Below are 7097 nucleotides of genomic sequence, written 5' to 3'. Positions count from 1 at the left end.
CTCTAAGCCTGGAAGTGGGAAAATTATGTGATAAAGATGTCTAATTTAAAGATGAAAATACCACAGTCTCTTATTCTCTGCACTCTGCATAACTGTGGGTCTCTGCATTAACTGCAGTCTACTTTAAACAAAAGGGAGCTTCTTTGTTAAGGAAAAATTAAAGAAATGACTTAATTTGTGGACATAAAGATAATAACTCAAGGGTCAGTTTATTATATGTCCATATGGCAGAATAACGACTACAAATTCTCTTCTATGGTCTATGATCTAGTCAGCCATGGCCTCTTGGGTCACTTAATGGTACCAAGTATGGGTTCCATTGTGGAAGTCCAGCTTCCACCTTTGGAATGGTTCATGGGTGAAGGAGAGAGGGATAAGAAAATATCAGATAGAATGGAAGACAGGATAGCTTTGGAAGGGCCTGGCTCAATACTCAACAGCCTATTTATTTACTCAAAAGAGCTTTTTTATAATATACCAAGGAGAGAGGCAAAAGACCTCCCCTTTGAAAAACCAAAGCACACCATATACCCAAGTGAAGATACTTCCAAACACCCGGTAACCATGCCCATGGCCAAGTCATCTCTTTATGCAGTCCTGCTGGGTAAAGCAAGCTCAGATTCTATGACCCTGAGTAAGCTCTCATAGGAAGTCTCTATGGGCTCCAACATTGCTTCTAATGGGACAGGCTTTAAATCCAAACCTAAAATTCTGTTACTCCCATGACATTCATGTTGCTGTTGACTAGTGGACTTGTCTTGCTACAGAGGCTGTTATTGGAGTTTGAATAATCACCAGTCACATCCAGTCTGGTAGAATGTGTGGCACTTTCTATCACTGGAAAAGATAGGCAGTAGGGATGAATCATGCAGTTGAGTACCATCTTGATTTTTTTAGGTCCTATCACTCAAGTATGTGGTGTCTTTACTAATAGACTCTTACAATCAAACTCTGGAGGAGAATAGATTAATAGCAGGGTTTGGAGTACTTCTAACACTCCGCAGACCATGAAAAGGTAACCCACACCTGTTTTTTTGTTTGTTTTGTTTTTCAGTATTTTAGATGTCTGAGAAAGAAATCTTGGCCCTTTACCAATTATGAGGTGTAAGAGGACAAGTAAATCCCATCTCCTGATTGATCCCTAAGAACAGAAACTGTAAATCAAGGCAAGTGAGCACAGGAGTGCAAACTGTATCAGCTGCCTCATATTTATTGCTAAAAGAGTTACAACTTTACATTTCAGAAGAGAAGCCTACTGCACAGGCATGCATGGTCAAGGTTATAAAAAGCACAACAATTTGTCTTCAAAAGATCCAAGGCATGGGATTATCATTTGTCCTAATTATTCTCTTAAGATTGAGGAAGTTTTCAGGCATTCATTTTGTTGTTGTTGTTGTTCTTTCCAGCGTTAGTTGCCATTACAAATTCCCTTTTTGAGAAATACCAACATTAGATGTACCTATGCACACGTCACCAAATTCATTATATCCTCATATAACCTTAATTCAAACTACAAAAGTAAGGTAACTCAATTGCAACTCCATATATATATATATGTGTGTGTGTGTGTGTGTGTGTGTGTGTGTGTGTGTGTGTGTGTGTGTATGCATATATGTGTTGACATATGCATTATGTACATATGAATGTATATATGTGTGCATACATGCATTTAGAAGTTTCTGTAGTACGTTTTCATGTGACCATTTCATAGGTCTTTAGTCTTCACTGTGCCCCCCAACATACCCTCCTCTACTTGACCTTCCCATCGCCATGAATTTAACTCTTTTTTTTTTTCATTATTCCCTTTCCTCCTTCATGTTACACATTTTCTATCCTTACTTTGAAATACCCCACTGCCATGGTTATTTACTTGTCTCCTGACTTTTTTGAGTATTTCAATTTAGGCACATGTGTCTAAAGACTCCAGGCTGCCACCCACATATGAGAAAGAACATGTATGTCTTAGTTAGTTTTCAAAAGATGTCACAAATATTATGACCAAGACAAGTTACAGAAAGGAAGATTTATTTGGCTTGTGATTACAGAGGGATAAAGAGTTCATGATGGCCGAATAGAGGTGTTCTATTTTTTGCCAGCTATTCCGAGCAAGCAGCAGGTAGCTAATGCAGCAGCTGAAAGCTCACATCTTGTTCTACAGTATAGAAGCAGAGTATGCTGACTCAAAATGGAGGGAGCTCTTGGAAACTCCAAAGCCTGACCTCAGTAGTGTGCTTCCTCTATCAAAACCACATCTCCCAGTCCTCCCCAAACAACTACCATCTGGGGACCAATTGTTCAAATGCCATAGACTTATGGTGGGCATCTTACTCAAACCACTGCATTTCACTCCCTGCCCCCACAGTCTTATGGTCTACTACAATGAAAAAAAATCAGCCTATCTTTTAAAATCCCCCGGTCTTTCAGGCTCAACAATATTTAAAATCCAAAGTGGAAAATCTGTTCTGAGACTTATGGGAATCTCTTACTTGAAATTGCCTGTAAAATCAAAAGACAATTCCAATAGAAAATGGCATACAATATGTGTTACTATTCAAAGAGCAGTAGTTAGGATATAGTGAGGAAAACTGTAACAAATCAAGAGTAAATCCAGAAGGAAAAACTACAAACACTGTAGTTCAAAGTTGAATGTCAAAGGGCTAAGATGTCTTTACCCTTCCACCTTGTCCCATGAAGACATGGCTTTCTCTCAAGCTGTTCTACTCACAGTGCACAGCTATCTTTCCAGATTTCCCTTGGTTCTAGCACCTCTAATTTCTTGCTGTCTCTAGTGTAAATGAGAATTCACAGTCACAGTTTCACACAATGATCTCTCAGGACTTCCATGTAGAGACTTCTCTGCCAAGTCTCTGGCCTCAGCAGGTTTTCATATTCATGGAGTAAGAGTCTTCAATTCCTTTTCTCACTTATCCTCCATCCTTCTAAATCCAGAGCACCATGTGGGCAATGCCACTGGGATTGACCTCTTCTGGAATCACATTTTTAGCAGTTTTGATCTGTAGCTTTTTCTTCCTCCCTCCCTCCCTCCCTTCCTTCCTTCTTTCCTTTCTTGTAGTGGATAGCCATCCCAGCATTGGCCTGGAAGTTCCAACCCCCATTGAAGCTTCGGTAATGGTCACGCCCACAAGGCGGGGCTGAGGAGGAAGCAGAAGACCCAGGATGGAGAGGAGGTCTCTCTCTCTCTTGCTTCTGGGACCCTGGACGCTGGAGGTGAACTGAGCAGAGTTCTCCAGAGAACATCCCCGGACTGCGCCATACCTTTGCCAGACCCTGCAACCTATCCCTTCATTTGTAAGTTACCCCACAAAATAAACCTCCCTTTTAAACTACGTGGAGTGGCCTTAATAATTACACCAATATCTTTCTTTCTTTCTTTCTTTCTTTCTTTCTTTCTTTCTTTCTTTCTTTCTTTCTTTCTTCCTTCCTTCCTTCCTTCCTTTCTTTCTTTCTTTCATTCTTCTCTCATATATTACATCCCAGTTTTCCCTCCCTTCTTTCCTCCCCATCATTCCCCCTACTTCCCTTTACACCCAGAAGCACTCCTCCTCTATTTCCCTTCTGAAAAGAGCAGGCCTCCCAGGGATAGCAACCAAACATGGCCTAAAAATTTATAGTAAATATAGGTACATCCCTATTATCAAGGCTGGGCAAGGCAAATCAATAGGAGGAAAATTGTCCCAACAGCAGGAAAAAGAGTCAGCGACACCCCATTCCCATTGTTAGAAATCTCACAAGAATGCCAGGCTACACAACCATAACATATATGCAGAGGATCTAGGTCAGGCCTATACAGACTTTGTGATTGTTTGTTCTGTTTCTGTGGGCACGTTGAGCCTTGGTTAATTAATTCTCTTGACTCTCTTCTTGTGGTATCCTTGATCCCTCCAGTTCCTATAATCCTTCCTCACTGAACTTCCCCTATTGTTTGGCTGTGGATATCTGTTTCTGCTCCTATCAATTGCCAGATGAATTCTCTTTGATGATGATTATGTTAGGCTACCAATTAGGAGTATAGAAGAATAGGGTTAAAAATAATTTCATTCACCTTTTTTCCAGTCATATTTGGGACAATTCTAGAACCTGGCCTATCCAGCATCTCGTGCCTGGCCCTCTAGGCACTGGTATGAGCTCCTCTCCTGTCATTGGTCTCAAGTTTGACCAGTCAGTGGTTGGCCACTCATAGAAGTTCTATGTCACCTTTACTCTAGCACATCTTGCAGGCAAAACAAATTATAGATTGAAAGTTTTGTGCCTGGTTGGTGTCCCAACCTCTCCACTGGAAGCCTTGCATGGTTCAGGCTACGTATCCAGTGTTAATAGGAATCTTTGCTAGGGTCACTGTCATAGATTGCAGGGAGTTTCCATTGTCTTTGCTAAGGTCACTCTCATGGATTTCAGGGAGTTTCCACTGTGTTTGCTATGGTCACTCTCATAGATTACAGGGTGTTTCCATTGTCTTTGCTAGGGTCACTGTCATAGATTGCAGGGAGTTTCCATTGTCTTTGCTAAGGTCACTCTCATGGATTTCAGGGAGTTTCCACTGTGTTTGCTATGGTCACTCTCATGGATTTCAGGGTGTTTCCATTGTCTTTGCTAGGGTCACTCTCATAGATTGCAGGGTGTTTCCATTGTCTTTGCTAGGGTCACTCTCATAGATTGCAGGGTGTTTCCATTGTCTTTGCTAGGGTCACTCTCATAGATTGCAGGGAGTTTCCATTGTCTTTGCTAGGGTCACTCTCATAGATTACAGGGTGTATCCATTGTCTTTGCTAGGGTCACTGTCATAGATTGCAGGGACTTTCCAAGGGACTTTCCATTTCTCTGGGTTTTTACTTCATCTCTGAAATATGCCTTCCCAGTTCCAGTCATCTCTTCCAGTAATCTCTTCCTCTACCACCACCACCACCTGATCCCTCCTGTTCCCATCTCCACCTGTGCAAAGGCCACTTGCAAAATCTGTTCTATTTCCCCTTCCCAGGGAGATTCATGTGCCCCCATTCCTTTAAGCCCGCCTTGTTTGTCTGTCTGGACCTTTTGGTTGTAGCATGATTATCTTGTACTTTACAGCTAATAACTACTTATGAGTGAGTGCATACCATTTTGTCTTTTGGTGTCTGGGTTAGCTCACTCAGGATGATTTTTTTTTCTAGTTCTATCTGCTTGCCTGCAAATTTCATAATGTCAATTTTTAACAGCAGAGTAATACTTCACTATGTAAATGTACCACATTTTTTTTTATCTTGGCTCTGACATTAAATTTTCTGTTGTTCTTTTTCTCTCCAAATTGTAGATTTTGCTTTTATTTTGGCATACTTATTCATTTTCATTGTAGTTCTGAATACAAGTAATTTCTAATAACCACATGGCAGAGTCAATATTAGGATGCCTTGGGAGACCAACGCCTTACCACTTGGCCAATGTGCCTACCAGAGTATAGCTGGGTTATAAGATAAATGTATTTATAGCTTTTTTGAGGAACCTTCACACTGAGTTCCCTGGTGGTCGTACCAGTTTGTACTCCAACTAACTATGAATAAATGTTCTTCTTTCCCCTTACCCACATAAGTACTTATTGTCAGTTCTGTAATTCTACCTACCTACCTACCTATCTATTTATCTATCTATCTATCTATCTATCTATCTATCTAGTCATTCTGATTAGAAACAGGTTTTCAAAGGAAGAAATATAAAGTGGAACATATTTTTAAATGCTCAGAATCCTTAGCCATCACAGAAACAGTAAATAAAACCACTTTGAGCTTTTTCTGTCCAGGTCAAGAACAGTTCCATATTGTGTTGTTCTTCATTCCTGTAAAAAAATAAAGGGAAGCTCCTGTGATGTCCTGAGGCTTTAATGTCCTGCAGATGACAGATGAGGATATCCTTAAGTTCCTTGCCACAGGAAACTACTTAGATGCCACCATGCTTGATTTCCAGATGGAACAGTTTATCTATAAAAGGAATCAGTATATCTGCAAAAGAGATGGTTTCTATATGAGAAATCTGAAGAGGAAGAAACTGTTACTCACAGATCATGCCATGCTTGTCATTGAGAACACTGTGGATGTCAGTGTCATCATCCCCAGAAGTGGCCAGTGAGCTGTATTGATGTTTGGTACTTCCCCTGGGGCCACTTCAAATGGTGGCTGTCTCATTCCTGGTGCCTTCATTAAACCAACTCCAGCAGCCTTCAGGGGGCCGCACTTTTAATTGTGGCCAGTCCCAAAGCTGACCACCAGGCCCTTACATAGACATCTTATGTCAATCTGCCCACCATTTCTTTGTGTAACACAAATTCTCCATTGTGCTATGTAGACATTGCCACCCCAGTCAACAGCAAGAGAGCTCACCCAGTAAGTCTGTTGTGGGAGATGCTGTTCTAGGACTTTTTCCAAATATGTGGCATCATCTTCAATGGGCACCCATGGGAGGCTATGTGTGATTTCTACTTCTACAGAGACCTAGAGGAGATGGAAAACGAAGAGCAGGCTGCTGATGATAAGGGAAAGACCATGTCAGAATTTCAGGTGAATGGACATCACCAGCTCTTGTATATACGGTTACTCAGTTACCCAGTGAAGAACTAAGGGACTCCAGGTTTCCAGCTAGCTACTGAGGATGAGTCTGAAATTTCCAGTGCATAGGCCACCAAATGGTTTGCATCTACTACGGTGTGGTCAAGAGCTGTTCTATATGCATGTAGAAAATGGAAATAAGGTAGAAGTTTCTAAAAGCTGAAAAACAAAAATAAAAAAAATTGAGTGTTTTTTAAGAATATCTTACAGTTACATCTTTCTTGTTTACAGAGTATGATTTGACATTTTGCACATAAAATTACACATGAAAAATATGAAGATTCGAAATCTTAGATTAAATGGTGCTATTACTGTGGTTGATTTTACATTTTATGGGCACCCACTAGGACTGAATATTTCTGGGATGTGGCTACCTCTCCAAGAGCAATTGCTAAGAGCTACCTTCCATTAATTTCAGTAATTAATAGTTATATTAAAATGAAAGCTCATAAATTGACGTTCACTGATCTCCATTCATTGGGTAATATGCTAATTGCATTCTGT

The 7097-nt window shown here is 40.6% G+C and overlaps 1 pseudogene; it reads left to right on the top strand.

Moving 5' to 3' along the window:
* The first annotated feature begins 5856 nt into the window (after positions 1 to 5856).
* Positions 5857 to 6634, top strand: LOC118584539 (annotated as a pseudogene).
* Positions 6635 to 7097: the final 463 nt, after the last annotated feature.

The sequence above is a fragment of the Onychomys torridus genome, chromosome 5 (genome assembly GCF_903995425.1).
Source record: "Onychomys torridus chromosome 5, mOncTor1.1, whole genome shotgun sequence".
Classification (NCBI taxonomy): Eukaryota; Metazoa; Chordata; class Mammalia; order Rodentia; family Cricetidae; genus Onychomys; species Onychomys torridus.
Note: the sequence above shows the minus strand (reverse complement) of the source record. Positions and strands in the feature narration are given on the sequence as shown.